The sequence below is a fragment of the Macaca fascicularis genome, chromosome 11 (genome assembly GCF_037993035.2).
Source record: "Macaca fascicularis isolate 582-1 chromosome 11, T2T-MFA8v1.1".
In the NCBI taxonomy this organism is placed as follows: Eukaryota; Metazoa; Chordata; class Mammalia; order Primates; family Cercopithecidae; genus Macaca; species Macaca fascicularis.
The window spans coordinates 15786470-15809561 of NC_088385.1; the positions used below are offsets into that span (position 1 = coordinate 15786470).

At 42.1% G+C, this 23092-nt stretch overlaps 2 pseudogenes; one reads left to right on the top strand and one right to left on the bottom strand.

Moving 5' to 3' along the window:
* Positions 1-632: 632 nt before the first annotated feature.
* Positions 633-2117, top strand: LOC141408026 (5-hydroxytryptamine receptor 7 pseudogene; annotated as a pseudogene).
* Positions 2118-21535: 19418 nt separating this feature from the next.
* On the bottom strand, positions 21536-22036 carry LOC107126616 (small ribosomal subunit protein eS26 pseudogene; annotated as a pseudogene).
* Between the last annotated feature and the right edge of the window lie 1056 nt (positions 22037-23092).

A 23092-nucleotide genomic window follows, 5' to 3' on the forward strand; every position in this document is an offset into this window, starting at 1 on the left:
ACCATTGAAAGAGCATCCAAACCACTTTCCTGCTGCCACTCTTTCCCACCATCTCTCTAAATCACAGTTTCCAGATGACTTTTCTAAGCATGACTTTTCTCGTTCATGCCTATTAAAAAATCTTCTCACCAATTTTGTCACTATTTACTGGGTTGAGTGCCTGCTTTCTGTCAGGTATTTAACAAATATATCTCTACTCCACACACCACCGACAAGAAATATTTTGGAGCCATTTAAAAAGGAGGAAACGGAAACTTCTGCCGCTGCCTGATCCTCCATTGCTTCGAGCCGCGCGGCTGCTGCGGGCTGTGGAGCCGCCTGCCGAGCCTCGCCGGAGCGCCCGCGAGCCCGCGCGTGCCGGGCGTCCGTCGGGGTCCGAGGCCCCTCCCGCAGGGAGTCCCCGCTCGGCAGCGCTCCCGCGTTTCACGCAGCGGCCGGGGGTCTGGGACTGGCGGAGCCCGGAGGCCGAGCCTGGCGCTCCCCAGCAGGAGGCCTCAAGCTGGGCCAGGCGGAGGGGAACCCGCGAATTAAAGCCCCGGGGCCGAAAGCCGGAGCCTGTGGGGGCCGGGCGGGGGGGCGGTGGAGGTGGGGGTGGGGGCGGCTTCTTGGGCAGCGCCGCACGGCGGCGCGGTGATGGATGTTAACAGCAGCCACCCGGACCTCTACAGGCGCCTCCGCTCTTCCCTCCTGCCAGAGGTGGGGGGCAGGCTGCCCGACCTGAGCCCCGGCGGTGGCGCCGACCCGGTCGCGGGCTCCGGTACGCCGCATCTGCTGAGTGGGGTCCCCGAGGTGACGGCCAGTCTGGCGCCCACCTGGGACGCACCCCCGGACAATGCCTCCGGCCGCGGGGAGCAAATCAAGAAAGGGCCGAGAAAGTTGTGATCGCCTCCGTCCTGACGCTCATCTAGCTGCTGACGATCGCGGGCAACTGCCTGGTGGTATCTCCGTGCGCTTCGTCAAGAAGCTCCGCCAGCCTTCCAACTACCTGATCGTGTCCATGGCGCTGGCCAACCTTTCGGTGGCCGTGGCGGTCATGCCCTTCTTCAGTGTCACCGACCTCATCGGGGGCAAGTGGATCTTTGGACACTTTTTCTGTGACGTCTTCTTCTCCATGAATGTCATATGCTGCACGGCCTGGATCTTGACCCTGTACGTGATCAGCATCGACAGGTACCTTGGGATCAGGAGGCCACTCACGTACCCTATGAGGCAGAATGGGAAATGCATGGCGAAGATGATTCTTTCTGTCTGCCTTCTCTCCGCCTCTGTGACTTTACCTCCCACTCTTTGGTTGGGCTCAGAATGTAAATGATGATAAGGTGTGCTTGGTCAGTCAAGACTTTGGCTACACGATTTACTCCACTGCAGTGGCATCCTAATCTTCATGTCCGTCATGCTTTTCATGTACTACCAGATTTACAAGGCCTCCAGGAAAAGCGCGGCCTAACACAGGTTCCCAGGCTTCCCTCGAGCGAAGCCAGACAGCAGCAGTCACCCCGAATGGCACAGTGAAGTTCCAGAAGTAGGTGGAAGGGTGTGTAAACCCGTTGAGACTCCTCAGGCATGAAAGGGAAAATATCTCCATCTTTAAGCCGGAACAGAAAGCGGCGACTACCCTGGGGATCATCGTCTGGGCCTTCACCGTGTGCTGGCTCCCCTTTTTCCTCCTCTTGACAGCCAGACCCTTCCTCTGTGACACTGCCTGCAGCTGCATCCCACCGTTAACGGAGAGGATATTTCCATGGCTGGGCTATGCAAACTCTCTCTTTAACCCTTTTATGTATGACTTCTTCAACCGGGACCTGAGGACCACCTATCACAGCCGGCTCCAGTGCCAGTACCAGAAAATCAACCGGACACTCTCTGCTGCAGGCATGCATGAAGCCCTGAAGCTTGCTGAGAGGCCAGAGAGACCTGAGTTTGTCCTACAAAACTCTGACTACTGTAGAAAAAAAGTCATGATTTGTGACTGAAAGCGGGATAATGGAGATGAAATAAACAAGGCAAAATAGAGGTGGAAACAGAAGAAAGTCATTTGCCAAGACTGCAGAATGGAATGTGGCTTCTGTCCTTTCTTAGGATGGCTAAAACGTCACAAACAGGGTGACCTGATGTACAAAATATCTTATGAGGGAGATGGTGACCTCTCCTTTTTTCCGTGGATCAGTGTTATTTTGTGTTCTCAGTTTAAGATAGCAGATCATCTCAGCAGTAAGCACATTGACAGAGTTGAGTTCCAGAAAGGAAGCAGTTTCAGGTTCTTAGCACATGTCCAAATCCATGCAAGTGGAAGAGAGTTCCAATGCACACTTCCCATGCTTCGGAGTCTAGGTCTTGTGGTGAATATTCGGGAATCATTCATGAGACAGAATGTATTTTGTTGTGTGACAGAAGGGTTTACCAAGCAAACCGTGGTAAGCATAGTATTGAATATGTTGCATGTCCATGTTAGAAAACAGAACCCAGTCATCAGCTAATACAAATGATTTCCCAGAGCAGTGTTTGTTTCAAGCTTCTGTCAAACAGTTTGGCTTTTCTGCAGGGTCCCTGTAACTTCCCCACTAATGTACTTCTTTGTTAACTCCCTTATTGTTATGGTGTAGCTCAGGAACAGGTCTCAGGATGGAGAGCAGCATACAACCAGAGCAAAGCTTTTTCTTGTGCTCTGAAGGGTCCTGAGACGTGAGGGGGATGCCTTCCATGAGGATTTTTATCTCAGTGAAGTGCGAGTGGTACCCAACTGTATTGTCATTAACATGATTATTGGCATGTTTTTGACTCTCATTTTTCACAAGGGTGCAGTGGGGCCATGGACCATCCCACAAGATGGTCCATAACTGTAAGTTATATAGAGAAAGTGTGGGAATAATGGGTTGTCCATGAAAGGTTGTGATGCTTCTGGAGATGGGGACATAAACATGTTCATTCTTGTTGAGCAGCATTGTATTAAACCAAATTGTGTGAAGCGGAAGTCACCTGAACCACTCTTGGGAAATACTCCAGAGCACCAGTCTGTTCCTTCTAGATACTTTGTTCTCTGTATTTATTTTTATTTTTTATTTTGAGGCAGTGTCTCACCCACCCTGTCTCCCAGGCTGGAGTGCAGTGGTGCGATCTCGGCTCACTGCAACCTCTACCTCCTGGGTTTAAGCAATTCTCCTGCCTCTGCCTCCCAAGTAGCTGAGATTACAGGCACCTGCCACCACACCTGGCTAATTTTTGTATTTTTAGTAGAGAGGGATTTCACCATGTTGGCCGGGCTGGTCTTGAACTCCTGACCTCAGATGATCTACCTGTCTTGGCCTCCCAAAGTGCTGAGATTACAGGTGTGAGCCACTGTGCCTAGCCTGTTCTCTGTATCTTAAATCAATTGTGTGCCAAAGCAATTCTGTCCCCTGACTCCCACCCCTACCCAGCAACAAATGGTAGACATGAAGGGCAGGTAGGGGAACAGAAAAGGTCTCTCTGAAGATATATATGTATTTTAAACCAACTGTGTAATAAGTATGAGCTAAGGAGACAGAAACTAGATGAGAAAAGAAGAGTACCTATACCTACAAGGGGAAAAATGAGTGCAATCCTTTATTTGATAAGAGATAACTGAAAGAGAATATTATTTTTCTACAATAAAGCAAGCTGTCCTCTCAGGATAAAGTGGAATTTCGACACGGATTATGGACTTCTTCCAACTCCCATTGACATTGCTTCTTACCACACATGGGGAAGGGCTGCCTTTCCTGAAATGGGAAGAAGGCACTGTGTTTTCAGACAAAGCTTGTACACATTCCTGAACTGCAGATTTGCTAATGTGACCGTATATACTTATATTCATAATTAAGTGATTATTTATGGTCAGATACATATTGTCAAACTTGAAAATGTTTTATTATATTACATCAAATAAAGTCTATTTGTAGATGAAAAAATTAAAAATAATGAAAAGGAGGAAACTGATGCTCAAAATAATTAAGTAATTTTCCCAGGCAACAACTAATGTGTGGCTTGGTGAGGATTTGAACTCATGTCTGTGGTGTCAGCATCCATAATGCTTTGTACTCTGTCACTCTGGCTTTTCCGATCTGTATCTACATCTACATATGGCACTGCTTTCCAAATACTCTCTGAATGTTCAGCTTCCCCCTTGGACTCACTCCTTGAAACTGACTTCTTTGAAAGTGTCCCTCAAACACTGTGTCCATGAACACTGTGTAGTCCTTCTGTTTGACCTCTCTTGTTATCTCATTTGTTCTAATATTCTGCCTACATGAGGATTCTTTCTCTTTTCTTTTTTTTTGAGATGGAGTCTCGCTCTGTCGCCCAGGCTAGAGTGCAGTGGCGTGATCTCTGCTCACTGCAAGCTCCGCCTCCCGGGTTCACGCCATTCTCCTGCCTCAGCCTCCTGAGTAGCTGGGACTATAGGCGCCTGCCATCACACCCGGCTAATTTTTTGTATTTTTGGTAGAGACGGGGTTTCACTGTGTTAGCCAGGATGGTCTCAATCTCCTGACCTCGTGATCTGCCTGCCTCGGCCTCCCAAAGTGCTGGGATTACAGGCGTGAGCCATTGCACCCGGCCTCTCTTTTCTTTTTTGATACGGGATCTTACTCTGTTGCCCAGGCTGGAGTGCAGTGGCACGATCTTGGTTCACTGCAGCTTCGAACTCCCTGGCTCAAGTGATCCTCCCACCTTAGCCTCCGGAGTAGCTGGGACTGCAGGTGCACACCTAATTTTTCTATTTTTTATAGAGACAAGGTTTCTCCATGTTGCCCAGGCTGGTCTCAAACTCCTAGGCTCAAGCAATTCATCTGCCTTGGCCTGTCAAAGTACTGGGATTACAGGTATGAGCCACTTTGCCCAGCCTATTTTTCTTTTTTTGAGAGAGGATCTTGTTCTGTTGCCCAAGCTGGGGAGCAGTGGTGCGATCATAGCTCTTTGCAGCCTAGAACTCCTGGACTCAAGCGATCCTGCCACCTCAGCCTCCCGAATACCTGGGACTACAGGTGTGCAACACTACTGCCAGCGAATTTTTAATATATTTTTGCAGAGAAGGGAATCTCACTATGTTACCTCCCCTGGTAACATAGTTACCAACATGGGTACCATAGGAGCTCAAACTCCTATCTCAATTGATCCTCCTCCATCGGCCTTCTAAAGTGGTTAAATTAAGCCAAACTGCCTGGCCTTTATGAGGATTCTTTATGCATTTTTTACTCATTGGTTGCATTGTCATTTGAAATTGTTAACCTAATTGTCAGACTAATTTGTGGCAGATGCCCTAAACCAGAGCTGAGGGACTGCCTGCTGTGCTTTCATCCTGAGCAAGGGGAAGTTGAGCCAGAGCCAGGTAGTGGCAATCAATAATAGTGATACTGTTGACCTCTAGCTTTGTGGTAAAAGATATTAACTTTATTAACTCCAGAAAAAAGGTTTGCCCTTTGACAAATATTTGTTCATTGCTATAAAGTAAATTGCCATTTAATTATTTCATAGTTCCTTGACTCTAAGATGCTATTGATTGTAAGAGAGGCCCTGTTATTTTATGTGCCACCAAGAAAGAAAACAAATGCTGCTAAGTAAACTATGACATTCAACTGATTTTAAATGCATCCAGAGACATTAAAATGTGAAATATCATGCAGCTTGGAATTCATCAGAGATTCTTAGGTTGCCTTGTAAGGGTCTCTGAGTATTTTTGTCTGCTCATAACCGTATCTCCTTTATAACTAACTAATCTTTTAAAAGGCAAGATCTATTTTTCTTTAGCATTTCCATCACTAGCTACACTCAGAGGTTGCTCAATAAGTGTGGAATGATTTAAAAAATTCTTGACATTAGATCTAGTCATCTATTTTAGTTACTAAACTAGATACAGTGCAATGGGCTCTATTACTCAGTATGGTCAAGTAGCAAAAACATTTGGAAATCAGAAAACAACGGGTCAAAAAAGATCTGGATTCCAATCTGGCTTTGTCCCACCAGTGTAACGAATATTTCTTCTGCAAATTTCCTAACCTCTGCAGAACTCTCTTTCTTTCTTTTTTTAAATTTAGAGACAGGGTCTCGCTATGTTGCCCAGGTTGGTCTCAAACTCCTGGGCTCAAGTGATCTTCCCACCTCGGCCTCCCACAGTGCTGGGATTATAGGCGTGAGCCACTGCACCTGGTCTCAGAACTCACTTTCTACATCTGCGACACTGGGGTAATAATGCCAGCTCACAGTGCTGTCGGGAGGATTAAAGGAGTCCAGGCAATAAAAAGCACTGTGTACACTGTTAAGGACTAGATTCTCCCGACACCCATGGTCAAGTTTGTTCTGCTACCAAGAGCTGAACATTGCTGCTTTAAGAGCATTGTGGGAAGCATCATTTTAGAGTCCAGATTATTTGGTGTCTTGCTTTTTTTTTTTTTTTTAGATGGAAACTTGTTCTGTCTCCCAGCCTGGAGTGCAATGGCACGATCTCGGCTCACTGCAACCTCTACCTCCTAGGTTCAAGTGATTCTTCCGCCTCAGCCTCCAAAGTAGCTGGGATTACAGGCACACGCCACCACACCCAGCTAATTTTTGTATTTTTAGTAGAGACAGGATTTCACCATGTTGGCCAGGCTGGACTTGAACTCCTGACCTCAGGTGTTCTGCCCGCCCCGGCCTCCCAAAGTGCTGGGATTACAGGCATGAGCCACCGTGCCCAGCTATTTGGTGTCTTTCTTTATCCGAAGAATTTGGTATGCTGTGAGACATTTTCCTTTGCAATTTATTAGGTATTATGATTGAATACTGTTGAGAGTGTATAAACCAAAAGAAAAATTCTAAGCCTCCCACTCAACTGAATGGACCCCTCATCTCCGCCAAGGGAATTCCAAAGAAACCTGAAAAACTAGTTCAGTCCATGATGGGAAGTGGGGGTCCCATCATGCCTCATTACACTCACCTCCTTTTGGAATACAGGCACAACTGACCAGCATTAACATTAAATCTTAAGGCTGAAAAAACAGACTCTTTGTAGCATTGAGATACCAAATCCTAACCTTGTATAGCATCATATGACAGATAGCATATTTCTGAAAGAAATAAAAATATTTTAGAGGCCAGGCACGGTGGCTCATGCCTGTAATCCCAGCACTTTGGGAGGCCAAGGCAGGCGTTGATTTTGGAGGCCAAAATTACCTGAGGTCGGCAGTTCAAGACCAGCCTGCCCAACATGGCAAAACCCCATCTGTACCAAAAATACAAAAATTAGCCTGGTCTGGTGGCTCATTCCTGTAATCCCAGGCTGAGGCACGATAATTGCTTAAACCGAGGAAGCAGAGGTTGCAGTGAGCCGAGATTGTATCACTGTACTCCAGCCTGGGCAACAGAGTGAGATTCTGTCTCAAAAAACAAAAAACAAAAAAAACCAAAAAACAAACAAATAAACAAAAAACCAGGTATGAATCAGAACATGGGTGGTTAGACGTGTCTCCCATCATAAGAGGAGAATGGGAGGAAAAGGTGGGTGTCTGCCTATGTACTTTTGGAGGTTGGAGGTGGCAAGTTGTGGGAGCCCCTGTCAGAAGGCTTTCATTTTCTCTGTGAAATAGGTTATGGGAATGATGGAACAGGAAGCAGGAGAGAACAGTTACCACCATTCTTTCCCTATAGGCAAGACATGGGCAAATCAAATAATATTTGGCAATAAGGCATCAGGACCCAGTTGCATGTAAAACTAAGTAGGCCGGAATTTATTCTCAAGGTAACGAGGATCTATTCCATTAAGGCTTTTACATAGGGTGGCTAAATAATTAGTGTTTCTGCCTCAGTTTGGCAGTAGTATTTTCTGGTGCACTTGGCCCAAGAGTATAAGGCTCATAGAGAGGGGGTATCTCCTCCTTATTATCCGCTCTTTCCTTTGTGCAGTCTGCACAGGGACTGCCTTCCCAGTCAGTTTTTTTTTTTTTTTTTTTTTGAGATGGAGTCTGGCTCTGTCACCCAGGCTGGAGTGCAGTGGCGCGATCTTGGCTCACTGCAACCTCCACCTCCTGGGTTCAAGCGACTCCCCTCCTCAGCCCCCCGAGTAGCTGAGATTACAGGCGCCCGCCACCACGCCCGGCTAATTTTTTTTGTATTTTAGTAGAGATGGGGTTTCACCACGTTGGCCAGGATGGTCTTGATCTCCGGACCTCATGATCTGCCCGCCTCAGCCTCCCAAAGTGCTGGGATTACAGGCATGAGCTACCGCGCCCAGCCCCCAGTCAGCTTTTTAAATTTTTGCATTCCTATATTTTATTTTTAAGTGACATTCAAAATTGTATATATTTATCATGTACAGCATGATGTTTTGAAGTATATACACGTTGTGGATGACTAAATCTAGCTACTTAATGTATGCATTCCCTCATAGTTATCATTTTTGTGGTGAGAAAGCTTAAATCAACTCTTTTAGCAGTTTTCAAGAATATTTTGTTATAACTATAGCATCCATGTTGTACAATAGATCTCTTGAACTTCTCCTTTCTATCTAACTGAAATTTTGTATCACTAAACATGACCCCAATACCTACCCCTCCCAGCTGCCCCAGCCCCTCCTAACCACCGTTCTACTCTCTACTTCTATGAGATCAAGTTTTATAGCACCCACATGAGTGAGATCATGCAGCATTTATTTTTCTGGGCCTGGTTTATTTCACGTGACATAGTATCTTCCAGTTTGATCCCTGTTGTTGCAAATGACAGGATTTTCTTACTTTTTTATGGCTTAATAATATTCCATTGTGTGCATATACCGTATTTTCTTTATCTGTTCATCTGCTGATGAACACTTAGGCTGATTTCATATCTTGGCTACTTACTTGAAGTACTGTTCATTAAGCAAAGCCAATAGCTTGGCTTGATTTTTTTTTTTTTTTTTTGAGGCGGAGTCTGGCTCTCTTGCCTAGGCGGGAGTGCAGTGGCCGGATCTCAGCTCACTGCAAGCTCCGCCTTCTGGGTTCACGCCATTCTCCTGCCTCAGCTCCCGAGTACCTGGGACTACAGGCACCCGCCACCTCGCCCAGCTAGTTTTTTGTATTTTTTAGTAGAGACGGGGTTTCACTGTGTTAGCCAAGATGGTCTCGATCTCCTGACCTCGTGATCCACCCGTCTCGGCCTCCCAAAGTGCTGGGATTACAGGCTTGAGCCACCGCGCCCGGCCAGCTTGGCTTGATTGATTCAAGTACTGTGAATAGTGCTGCAATGAACATGGACGTGCAGATATCTCTTCAACATACTGATTTCATTTTCTTTGAATATAAGGATACCCAGAAGTGGGATTGTTGGATCACATGGTAGTTCTAATTGCAATTCCATGAGGAACCTCCATACTGTTTTCCAAACACACAGAGGATGGAATTTAGTGGCTGTACTAATTTACATTCCCACCAGCAGTGTGCAAGGGTTCCTTTCTCCACATCCTTGCCAACACTCATTGTCCTTTGTCTTTTTGATAATAACCTTTCGATGAGGTAGGAGGTGACATCTCACTGTGGTTTTAATTTGCATTGCTCTGATGATTAGTGATGTTGAGCCTTTTTCATATACCTGTTGGCCATTTGCACCTTCTTTCGAGAAGTGTCTAGCCAGGTCCTTTGTCTATTTTTTTTTTTTCTTGAGATGGAGTCTCGCTCTGTTGCCCAGGCTGGAGTGCAGTGGTGTGATCTCAGCTCACTGCAACATCTGCCTCCTGGGTTCAAGTGATTCTCCTTCCTCAGCCTCCTATTTGGAATTACAGGTGCACACCATCATGGCCGGCTTATTTTTGTATTTTTAGTAGAGAAAGGGTTTCACCACGTTGGCCAGGCTGGCCTCGAACTCTTGACCTCAGGTGTTCTGCCTGCCTTGGCCTCCCAAAATGCTGGGATTACAGGTGTGAGCCACCAGGCCTGGCCCGCCGTTAAAAATTTTAAAAATTATTTATTTATTTTTTATTTTTTGAGACAGAGTCTTGCTGTGTTGCCCAGGCTGGAGTGCAGTGGCACAATCTCGGCTCACTGCAACCTCCACCTCCCGGGTTCAAGTGATTTTCTTGCCTCAGCCACTTGAGTAGCTGGGATTACAGGCATGTGCCACCATGCCTGGCAATTTTTTTTTGTTGTTGTTTGAGACGGAGTGTCGCTCTGTCGCCCAGGCTGGAGTGCAGTGGCGCGATCTCAGCTTACTGCAAGCTCTGCCTCCCATGTTCATGCCATTCTTCTGCCTCAGCCTCTCCAGTAGCTGGGACTACAGGCGCCCGCCACCAGGCCCGGCTAATTTTTTTGTATTTTTAGTAGAGACGGGGTTTCACCGTGTTGGCCAGGTTGATCTTGAACTCCTGGTCTCAAGTGATCTGCCCACCTTGGCCTCCCAAAGTGCGGGAATTTTAGGCATGAGAGACTGCGCCCGGTCATATTTTAAAAATAAGATTATTTGTTGTATAGCTATTGAGTTATGTGAGTTCTTCATACATTTTTTGGTATTAACCCCTTATCATATGTATAGTTTGCAAGTATTTTCCCCTGTTTTGTAGGCTGTCTCTTCACTCTGTTTTTTGCCCTGCGGAAGTTTTTTAGTTTGATGTAATCCCATTTGTCTGTTTTGCTTTTGTTGCTTGTGCTTCTACCAGCATTTCTCATCCAGGATAGGGCTCCTCCCAAGGTGTCTGACTGTGGACATGCTCCCCTCTTCAGGGTGGGCCCACTCTTTGCCCACAGTGGTGTGCTTTTTCTTCTGTCTCCCATCGGAACACAGGGTACCAGCAATATTTACTCACTAAGAAATTGTTTCCTTTCATCTTTCTTTCTAAATTGTAAAATGAAAAGTCACCTTCTTTAATGTTCAACATTTCTGGATGTCTGATTTGTTTAAATGTATAAACAATTTATAGATTTAAATTTACTGATTTGTGTTAAACTTATTCATCCCTGTTTACTTATTACCTACCCAGTTCCCAGGTAGTCTATGGGGTTCTAAACTAGCAGTGAACAAAACCGACAAAAATCCCTGCTTTACTGGAGTTTACATTTTGGTGTGGGAGATAGGCAGCAAATAAACACATTCATAAATATATAATAGGTCAGGTGGTGTTTGTTGAGGCCGACGTATGTCAGTGTGCGCCACTTTAGATAGGGTGGTGACATTTCAAGAGAGACTTCCCAAAAAGTGAGGGCATCACTGAGAAGATAGCCAAGGAAGAAGTTTTCAAGTCAGTGAGAAAGGCACGTGCAAAGGCCCTGAGGTGGGAGAGGCCAGTGTGGCTGGAGTTGACCGAGAAGGAAGAAGTTTACAGGCATGGGCTCCAGAACCAGGCTGCCTCAGTTCAAACCCCTGCTTACAAGTCAGATGACCTTGGGCAAATTATTTACTCTCTCTGTGCCTCAGGGTTCTCATCTGAAAAATGGCAATAACGATAATATGTACCTCAGAGGCTTGTTATGAGGATGAATAATTTCTAAGCACTTAGAACAGGGCCTGGCACATAGTAAGTGCTCTAAAAGTGAATCTTAACCTAAAAAAGGAGAAGAATGATGAAAAATCCAAATTGAAGCAACTATTTCAGTATCATAAAATTACTAATCTACATTCTTTAAAAATGTCAATGTCTTAAAAGACAAGAAAAGGCTGAAGAATTGATTCAAATTAAAGGAGACTAGAGAGACACGACAACTGAATGTCATCTGTGATTATGGGCTGGACCCTGTGCCAGGAAAAAATACTCTAAAGAACATTAGTAGGATTAAATTGATTAAATTAGAATACAGACTGTAGATTAGACAAAAGCATCATATCAATATTAAAGTTCCTGACATGGATAACTATATTGTGGTTGTATAAGAGAATATCCTTGTTCTTATGAAATACACACAGGGGTATTAAGGGGATGGGGGACATGATATATGCAATCTACCATCAAATGGTATAGAGATAAACTGTGACACACACACGCACACACACACACACAGCCTACTTCTTTAACCTAATATGTTAGTATCCTTCTCCTAGTTTCCTATACTGTAGCCACATTGGTCTCCTTGGTATTCCTTAAGAATACAAGTATGTTCTAGATCAGGATGTAGGTATTCACTGTTTGTTTGCTTAGAATTTCTTCTCCCAGAAATTGACTTGAATGGCTTCTTTTCATCATTCAGGTTTCCAATCCCCTTTTCTAAGAGAGCTTCCTCGACTCCCCAACCTAAAGTGTCCCCTCTCCCTAGAGCGCTTATCATTATCTGAAAATAATTAATTCATTTCTATGCTTCTTTTCCTTTTTGTCTTTTTCTTCCCACTAAATTGTACATGCCGTAAGAGGAGACATCTTCTAGATCACAACTCCATCTCCAGTACCTAAAATATTGCCAGAAACATAAGCTCTCAATATACACTTGTTGAATGAATGGGATGGGATAGGGGTGGGTTGTTGTGGGATAGGAGAAGACTCTAGGAGGAAGGTCAGCAGCATGAGCACAGTTATTGGAGAGACTGTGTATGCATTAGTGTCTATCATTCCATCCTACTACACGTATAACTTTTTAAGAAGGGAGATACGTTTAAAAGAAGTCGGGAGGAGAAAGAGAGAAAGCACAAAGAGGAAAAAAGTATAAGATATGCTTATTTGAAACTTAGAGGTTGATCATAATCAGCACTTTTAGAGAAAAAGAGGAATCAAAGGAGAGGAACTTTGTTGACATGTCCAAAACAATTGTAATGTCAGCTATTTCTTTCCTTTTTTTTTTTTTTTTTTTTTTTTTGAGCCAGAGTTTTGCTCTTTCACCCAGGCTGGAGTGAAGTGGCTCAGTCTCAGCTCACTGCAACTTCTGCCTCCCAGGTTCAAGCAATTCTCCTGCCTCAGCCTCCTGAGTAGCTGGGATTATAGGTGCTCATGACCACCCCTGGCTAATTTTTGTATTTTTAGTAGAGAGAGGATTTTGTCATTTGTCCAGGCTGGTCTGGAACTCCTCACCTCAGGTGATCCACCCACTTCAGCCTCCCAAAGTGCTGGGGTTACAGACGTGAGCCACCACGCCCAGCCTAATGTCAGCTATTTCTTTTTGATGACATAATCCACATTAAAATTGTATCTAGAACAGTAAAAGGAGCCAGTCTCCAATGACATCCACATGGGTGTATTGTCCTTTATTTTGGAAAATTCCCCTTCCATCTTTACTTAGTACAATGTTGTAAGTTTCCCACTCTATTGGGATCGGCACCTGGATGTTGTCTTTGGCTCTCTTCATCCTTACATTTTCTTTTTTACCTCCTAAATTCTCAATTCTTTGTGATACTTCTCTTATATTGCTCTCACATGTCGACCTATGATGTGGGTCAGTGTTTCTCAGTGTGCTCCTTGCATCTGCTGTATCACTTGGAGAGCCTGTTAATTATGCGGATTCCTTGGCCCCAAATCAGAATCTCTGAGAGGGGGCAGCAGGGAAACTGTTAACTTTAAAAATTTTTCATTTTTTAAAGTAAAATATACATTTCAAAAATTCAAAATATACTAAAGGATATGAGATTAAGAATTTTTCTCCTAGACTCTGTTTCTCAGCTACCCTTTTCCCTTTCTTAGAAGTATGCATTATTGCTTTTTTTTTTTTTTTAAGGCAGGGTCACACTCTTTCACCCAGGCCTGGAGTGCAGTGGCACGATCTTGGCTCACTGCAACCTCCGCCTCCCAGGTTCAAGTGATTTTTGACTCTTAACCTCCCAAGTAGCTGGGATTACAGGCGCATGCCACCATACCCAGCTAATTTTTGTATTTTTAGTAGAGATGGGGTTTCACCATGTTGGCCAGGCTGTTCTCAAACTCCTGACCTTAAGAAACCACCTGCCCCAGCCTCCCAAAGTGCTGGGATTACAGGTGTAAGCCACCGCACCCAGCATAAAAGTATGCATTGTTATATTACTTTCATATATATTTTTCCAGAGTTTTTTTGTGCATAGACATGCAAATACATGCATATATTTTTCTTTCTACTTTCTTATTACACAAATGATAATGTACTATGCTTATGATTTCTGTAAATTGTTCTTTTGTTGTCATGTGCCAATATATTTTGGAAATCATGCCATAGTGGTATATGAGGAATGACTCACGTTTTTCCCAGCTGTATGGATTTTCATGTATGGATGTGCCATAAATACTTAACAAGGAGCCTATCAATGGAGGTTCGCATTGTTTTCAGTCTTTTGATAATAGGAACAATATTGCAATGAATAACCTCTGACATGTATCATATCCCACATGTATAAATATACCTGAAGAAAATTTTCCTGGTCCAAAGGATATGTACATTTAAAATTTTGACAGATATTGCTAAATTATTTTTTGTATAGGTTGGCAAACTCACCAGTGAAAACATCTGGGCCTTCAGATTTCTTTCTTGGAAGGCTATTAATTATCGATTCCATTTATTTGATAGAAATAAAGCTATTCAGATTATTGATCCTTGTGTGAATTTTGGTAGTTTGTGTCTTTCAAGGAACTGGTCCATTTCATCTAAATTATCAAATTTGTTGGCATAGAGTTGTTTATAGTATTCTTCTTTTCTCCTTTTAATATCTATGTGATCAGTAGTGATAACCCTTCTTTTATTTCTGACATTGGTAATCTGTGTCTCCTCTTTTTTTCTTGGTTAGTTTGGGTAAAGGTTTATCAATTTTATTGTTCTTTCCAAAGAACCAGTCTTTGGTTTTGTTGATTCCTTCTATTGTTTTTCTGTGCTCAACTTCATTGATTTCTGTTCTAATTTTTATTCCTTCTGTTCCTGTGTTAGGATTAAATTGTCTTTCTTGCTCTAGTGTCTTAGGTGGAAGCTTAGGTTATTGGCTTTACATCTTTCTGTGTTTCTAATACATGCACTAAATTTCCCGTTAATCACTGTTTTTGCTGTACCTCACAGATTTTGATAAATTGTATTTCCATTTTTATTTAGTTCAAAATATTATAAACTTCCCATAAAAGATAAGTTGTTGAGCCTCTGTAACCTAAAAACTGACATATTTGCTGACTACCTGTGCTTAGAGAAAACGCAGAGAGCAATGTGAGGCTGAAGTTGAGGAAACAATGGAGCTTGCGAACCAAGAAAGTGGAACAGGTTTTAGGTTAGCAGGGAAAGGCGAGAGAGAATTCCAGCAAAGAGTTCGGATAGTAATTCCTACTGGGAGAATGTCTATTTGGAAAGCATTTTATTTTAAATCTATAAAACACATGACAAAATTACCAATTTAACGTGCAATTATGGGTATTCGTAATAATATTTTCTTTCTTTTTTTTTGGGATAGAGTCTCGCTCTGTCTCACCCAGGCTGGAGTGCAGTGGTGCGATCTTGGCTCACTGCAGCCTTTGCCTCCTGGGTTCAAGCGATTCTTCTGTCTCAGCCTCCTGAGTAGCTGGGACTATGGGCGTGTGCTACTACTCGACCAATTTTTTGTATTTTTAGTAGAGACGGAGTTTCACCATGTTGGCCAGGCTAGTCTCGAACTCCTGACCTTCGGAGATGCACCCGCTTCAGCCTCCCAAAGTGCAGGGATAACAGGTGTGAGCCACCGAGCCCAGCTCATAGTATTTTCTGATTAATGACTGTAAGAAAGTGCTTTAAAATAGTCAAAATATACCTTTTAAAGCCTTATTCTTTGAGCCTTATTCTTTGACCCATGTGTTACTAAGAAGTGTGTTGTTTAATTTCTAAATATTAGAGGGATTTCCTAGCTATCTTTCTGTTATTGATTTCTAGTTTAATTTCATTGTGGTGTGATAAATTCCTTTGTATGATTTCTATTCTTCTAAATTTGCTAAGGTGTGTCTTATGGCCCAGAATGTGATTTATCTTGATGAATGTCCTGTGTGGGCTTAAGAATAATGTGTATTCTGCTGTTGTCGAGTGGAATAATCTATAATGTTAATTAGATCAAGTGACTGATAGTGCTGCTCAGGTCAACTATATCCTTACTGATTTTCTGCCTGCTTGATTTATCAATTACTAACAGAAAGTTGTTGAAGTTTCCAACTATAAATAGTGGATTTGTCTGTTTCTCCATTCAGCTTGGACTTTGGCACATTTAGGATTGTTACGTCTTCTTGGAGAATTGACCCCTTTATCATTACAGAGTGCCTCTCAATCGCAGAAAAATTTCCTCATTCTGAAGTCCGTTTGTCTGAAATTAATACGGCTCCTCCAGTATTCTTTTGATTAGTGTTAGAACGATTTATCCATCTCTATTTCCTTCCTTCCTTCCTTCTTTTCTTTCTTTCTTTCTTTCTCTCTCTCTTTCTTTCTTTCTTTTCTTTCCTTTTTCTTTCTTCCTTTCTTCCTTTCTTTCTTTCTTTCTTTCTTTCTTTCTTTCTTTCTTTCTTTCTTTCTTTCTTTCTTTCTTTCTTTCTTTCTTTCTTTCTTTCTTTTTCTTTCTCTTTCTTTCCTTTCTTCCCTCCCTCCCTCCCTCCGTCCCTCCCTCTCTCTCTTTCTTTCTTTCTTTCTCTCTCTTTCTTTCTCTTTCTTTCTTTTTTCCTTCTCTCTCTTTCTTTCTTTCCTTTCTTTTCTTTCTTTCTTTTTCCATTCCTTTATTTTTAATCTGTCTTTATAATAAGAATGGTTTTCTTGTAGATAATATATAATCTTGCTTTCCTTATCCACTCTGACAGTGTCTGCTTTCTTTCTTTCTTTCTTTCTCTTTCTTTTTCTTTCTTTCTCTTTCTTTCTTTCCTTTCTTCCCTCCCTCCCTCCCTCTCTCTCTCTCTTTCTTTCTTTTTTCCTTCTCTCTTTCTCTTTCTTTCCTTTCTTTCTTTTTCCATTCCTTTATTTTTAATGTCTTTATAATAAGAATGGTTTTCTTGTAGATAATATATAATCTTGCTTTCCTTATCCACTCTGATAGTGTCTGCTTGCTTGCTTTCTTTCTTTCTTTCTTTTTCTTTCTTTCTTTCTTTCTTTCTTTCTTTCTTTCTTTCTTTCTTTCTCTTTCTTTCTTTCTTTCTTTCTTTCTTTCTTTCTTTCTTTCTTTCTTTCTTTCTTTCTTTCTTTCTTTCTTTCTTTCAAGACAGGGTCTTTCTCTGTCACCCAGGCTGGAGTGCAGTGGCATGATCATGGCTCATTGTAGCCTTAATCTCCTGGGCTACAGTGATCCTCTCTCCTCAGCCTCCTGAGTAAGCTGAGACTACAGACACATGCCACCATGACTGGCTAATTTTGTTTATTTTTTGCAGAGATGGGATTTTGTTATGTTGCCCAGGTGATCTTGAACTCCTGGGCTCAGGCAGTCTGCCTACTTTGCCCTCCCAAAGTGCTGGAATTACAGGTGTAAGCTGCTGTGCTCAGCCTCTATCTCTTAATTGGTGTATTACTGATATAGTTGGATGAATATCAACTATTTGCAACTATTTTCTATTTATTGCCAGAGGCTTTCTGCCTTCCCTGGTTTCAATTGAGCATTTTATATGATTTCATTTTATCCGCTCACTTAGTTTATCAATTATATTTCTTAAAATTTTTTTAAGTATTTTGCTTAGTTTCAGTATGAATTTTTGACTAATCTAAGTCTATCTTCAAATAACACTATACCATTTCACCTGTAGTACAGATACTCTCTTTAGGTTGTAATCTTAAGCAAGTCTGGAGGGTTTTAGAGATAAATGTGTGGAGGACTGAATAATCTACTTTATCTCTCATTGGTGGAAAAAGAGGTTAAGGAATCCCATACTGCCTACTTCTCCCTGTATCACCTAAAGGTTTGCTTTTATGAGTTTTTGATGCTATGTGATTTGGTGCACAGATATATGTAACTCATATCTTTATCATGCATTACACCCTTTATCATTATAAAGTGCTTTAAAAATCTAGTAATTGCTTTTTGCTCTTATCTCTGATATTAAGATCATATCCCCAGCTTTTTTATAGTTAGACTTTTCAGACACACTCTTGCTGTCCTTTTATTTTTAACTTTTTTGAATTTTGAGCACACATATTTGACTATGGACAAAGAATTCCACCTCTGCCTATATGCCCTAAAATGCACTCTACATCTGAAATCACACTTTTCTTGTGCAGAGATGCATCCATATGCATATGATCTTTACCAAAGAAGTTTCCAAATTTATTTGTGATGGATGAGAATGTGTATTCAAAGGTAATATAGTACTGGAGTTACCTTCAGGGGTATCATACTCCTCTTGACTCAGCCCCTACCTCGTCACTAAAGATTTGTTTTTAAAGGAACAAAGCAATAGACAATAGAAAATCTCTTTTAGGTGTGCCCAAAACAGAGTTTTGCTTTGCAATCCAATTTGCAAATTTTAAAAAAAGTGTATTTAGCTATTTCACATTAATTCCAAGACAAATGTTTGGTTTTTGTCATAACATTTCAAGTTATATTTTCTATTTTCACAATTTATAACCTCTTTTTTTGTGTGTTTCCTGTGCAAATACTAAAGCATTTGTATTTTTATACAAATGGTTTCCTTTATAACTGTGTTATTTATAACACCCTATTCACCTGCATTTCTTGAGATAAGGCCAATTAATTTCCTACAATGAGCAGCAATAAAATTAACATCTTTGTTCTTCCACCTCCCTCCTGGTGTTAGTTTGGAAGGGGTGCTATAACAAAGTACCAAGATGTGGGTGGTTTAAGCAACAGAAATTATTATCCCACAGTTCTGGAGGCTAGAAGTTCAAGATCAAAGTGTCAGCAGGGTTAGTTTCTCTTGAGGGCTTGAAGGGAAGGATCTGTTCCATGTCATTCTCCTAGCTTCTGGTGGTCTCAAGTATTCCTTGGCTTGCAGATGGCATTCTCTTTGTGTCTTCACATTGTCTTCACTCTGTATGTGGCTGTCTCTGAGTTCAAATTTCCACTTTTTTTTCATAAGGGGGCAGTCACACTGGATTAGGGCCCACCCTAATAACCTCATCTTAGCTTAATCATCTGGAAAGACCTATTTCTAAATCAGGCTACATTCACAGGCTCTGAGGGTTAGGATTTCAACACCTTTTTTGCAGGAACACAATTCAAACTATAAGACTCTTCTACAGCTAGATTTTAGCCACATTACTCACTTCCTAATGTTTACTTTGAACTAGTAAATGTACTATGGTTGTATTATTAATTTATTATTTTTAAGTTATAGTTTTTACTTCTGACTCTAAATGATGAATAAATCAAATTACTTACTGCTTTCTATCTTCCCTCTTGGTCACCACTCAATTTTTGCTGATTATATCATTTATGCACTGTAGAGCTTCATAACATTCACATTTTACTCTATTATTTCCATGTTTGTTCAGCTTTGCTTGCTCTTCTCATTCCTGCCTTCTTTTTCAGTTTCTGCAGTCTATTCTTTCCCCCATTTTTTTCGTTTCTCTGATATTTTTATTTCTGCTTCTTTCTGAGCTCTCTTGAGTTTTTGTATTTCTGCTTTTTAGTTTTGTTCTACAGTGGTAATTGTTTCATTAAATTTTTATAATTCATGACAAAATATTTGGCCTAAATTTTCATCTGCTTTATAGAGATATTTTTCTGGTGTTTTTTGACCCATTTATTTTCTGTTCCTTTTCTCGGTGTTTTTTTTTTTTCCTCTTGTATTTCTGGACAGCTCCTGTGTTGGTTCTATTTTGAATACTTAGTTTTTTTGTTTTATGTTTTTTCCCGAGACTGAATCTCGCTCTGTCACCCAGGTTGGAGTGCAGTGGTGTGATCTCGGCTCACTGCAACCTCTGCCTCCTGGGTTCAAGTGAGTCTCGTGCCTCAGCTTCCCAAGTAGCTGGAATTACAGGCATGCACCATCGTGCCTGGCTAATTGTTATGTTTTTAGTAGAGACGGGGTTTCACCATGTTGGCCAAGCTGGTCTCAAACTCCTGATCTTAAGTGATCCACCCACCTTGGCCTCCCAAAGTGCTAGGATTATAGACCTGAGCCACTGTGCCCAGCCCTTGAATACTTAGTTTTAAGTAAATACAGTGTTTACTGTATCAGCGATTCATGGTAAGTCAATGTGGAGAAGGGGCAAGAATGTGTTTCAAGCTAGGGAACTTTTCAGAAACAATTCTTAGTATGATAATTTATTTATCTCAATATGGGAGTTTATTTAGCCTTCCCTGCACCCAACCAGATAAAATCTGTTCAGTTTTCTTAATACCCCATGGACAGATGATGAGAAGGAGGAGAAGAGGAAGAGAATGTGGAGGAAGTGAATATGCCTGCATCAAGGGATTCTTCTTTTAAACCTACATAATTTTTTAAAATCAACCTGTGCATCCCAGTTCCCATTGGTGCAAACCAGTGATTTTGATTTTGTACTTCAGTGCATGCCCTTAACCTTGGCGAAATGTCTTTGCCACTTCTTTCTGAGATGTACAATCCTGAGTGATTGCTCCCTCTCTGAATGTTTTTGACTCCCTGCTTAATCTTCTCCACTTTTGGCATTCTTTTGCATACTTTGAGGTTCAAGGTTTTAACTGTTTCCTAATTTTACCATGTATTATGTTTGTGTTTGCGTTTCTCCTTCTCCTTGCTATTTTTGGATAATTTTCTAAGAGACAATAGAGAAATTCTGCTTTTACACCACCGTATTTAATTGAAAAGATGGAATCTGCATTTTGAAGGTTTCAGTGTGATAGATGACCTCAAGTTCTTTGATGTTCTTTCCATTGAGAGGTGGGGTCTACCTCCACTTGCCCTTGAATCTGGACTAGCCTCAGCCACTCACTCATATAACTAATAGAAGGTGGCAGAAATGACGCAGCATGACTTTTGAGTTAAGTCAGAGAGTCCTGCAGCTACTGCATTGTTTGCCAGTACACTTGCCCTTGGAGCCTTGAGCCATCATGTAAGAAGGCTGCCATGCTGAGAAAGCCTAAGCCACAGGGAGAGGCCACATGGAAAAGCTTGGTTGATAATCCCAGTTAAGCCCAGCATTCGAGTCATCCTAGCCCAGGTACCAGACATGTCAGTGAAGAAGACTTCATCCGTAGACATTTGAGACATCTCCAACTGCTTAAACCTTTCCAGTGGCATCCCCCAGACATTGTGAAGCAGAAACATGCCATCCTCACTGCGCTCTGTTGGAATTCTTGACCAATGGAATCCTTAGGTGTAATAAAATGGCTGTTTTATGGCATTCATGTGAAGGAGGATTATTATACAGCAACGGACAATCAGAATGTCTGGTGAATCTTTTGCACAATAAAATTTGAAAACTACTGTCTGAGATAATTTTCACTGTACCCAAGAAAGTTGACGTCATGGTTGTATGGTGTTTTAACCTAGCTAAAGTCAAACAGTTCTCAGAATTTCCTTCCTTGTGTGGTTCCAGGTTGGAGCTGGCTACAGAAGAAATTTGTGCAAGCTTTTAAGGGTGGAGATGAAGAAGCTTTTAATGCTCTAAAGGACAGTGTAGGGCATCAATTGCCATTGCAACCCAGACACATTATCACTGATCTGCTGATTTACCTTCTTGGCATGGATCTGCAGCTCCTTCAGCTCATTTTTTTTTAAAGTATAATTCCCAGTTTATTTTTCTCCAGAGAATAGTCTGTCTTCAGCCTTTAAGAACTCAGCTCCTTACGCGGGTTTTGGTGGGGGTCATGCGGCAGCATCCGCAGGTCTAAATCTGGTTGAGGGTGTTCGGTCCTTACGGGCTTCATGAGGTCAATTCCTGACTAATTTGTTGTGAACTGGATAACTCACACAGTAATGCAGCTTCACATACAGCTTGGGAAGCACATAGGCATCGAAGATGTTCATTTCAGGAACGTCCCTGACTGTTGCAGCCTCCACTGTGTTTCAAATGACGAATTTCTTAATGGCCTTTTCCTTGGGCACACATTGGGCACAGTTCGTGCAGCAAATAAGCTGCATGTGGCTGCGGCCCATTTTGGCACAACCATTGTTCCTTCTTTTCTTTGTCGTCTTGGAGGTACGGACTGGAGACTCCTTCAGCTCTTGATGCACCTCTTTGAGTTCTGGGTCAGGCGAGAGTGCTGCTCCATGGTGAAATATGCCAAAGAGTAGGATAGTTAACAGAGCCCTGGGGCAAAACAGTAAAGGAGTATTGCTGCTCATCTCACATTAAAAGCAAAAACCTGAAAAACATTTGGCCCTCTTTCTTGCTGAGGATTGAAAAGAATGCCCTTGCCAACTCCATAATGTAGACCAAGCAATACAGGGTTGTGTTGTCTATTTCAGTTAAGGTGCCATATTGCAATGTATCTGGGTTGCAGTGACAATGGGATGGCAGCTGTGTATGGGACTACAACGTTGTTCAGCTTTTATAGGTTTAAATTAGTAGTCCAGCAGGCAGTTAATTTTTTTCTTTTTATTTCTTTCAGGGCCAGAAAAGCAAATTAAATTGGAATGTGATGGAGACCACTATCCCTGCCTCCTTTCCTTCGTTAAAGGTGGCACTAATTTCTGTAATTCTTTTCAAGATGTGGCTTTCCTTCTGATATACCATCATGGCTGGAAGAGAAGACATAGGTGAGCTTAGAGGCTTCCACTTGGTCATTTTTACCGTAATAACTCTAATACAATAGGTCAAGAATGAAATCTGAGGGTTTTTCCAGTTTTTACTTATCACATCCCAGTTATGCACTCAGGGGTCTGACCATCACTGGTAGGTTTATGTAGCCCACGTACCCACTGTGAAATAGACTTGGACAGGGACTCCATAAATCTCCTGGCTTTCATAAGCTCCTACTCTAACCTGGGGACTATGCTGGCATTTCAGACCCCCTGGCAGAAGTATCAGCTAAGACTGTATGTCTAATGGCTCTCAAAAATCTGGGTGTTTCCCTTTTCCCTAGTATATCTGGAAAAAGGCTGCAGGTCCCTTTGGGGAGGGAATGGGGGCATGCTTATTGTATGTATTTGCAGTGGCATTGCAGGATTCTTTATCAAGGAGGTTAGACTTCCTCTGCAATCAGTAGGCTTTAGTTCTGAGAACTGGCCTGAGATCTGAAATATAGGATTGCAATTACCCATTTGGTGACTGGCATCAGCCTTTTGTTCACTAGCTTTCAATTTTTGTGTGGTTATATAAACCAAGTAGTAGTCTAATTGGTTGCCCTTCTGTATTGCTCTTATTGGCCATTGCCACAGATACTAGTAGGTCAAGAAACC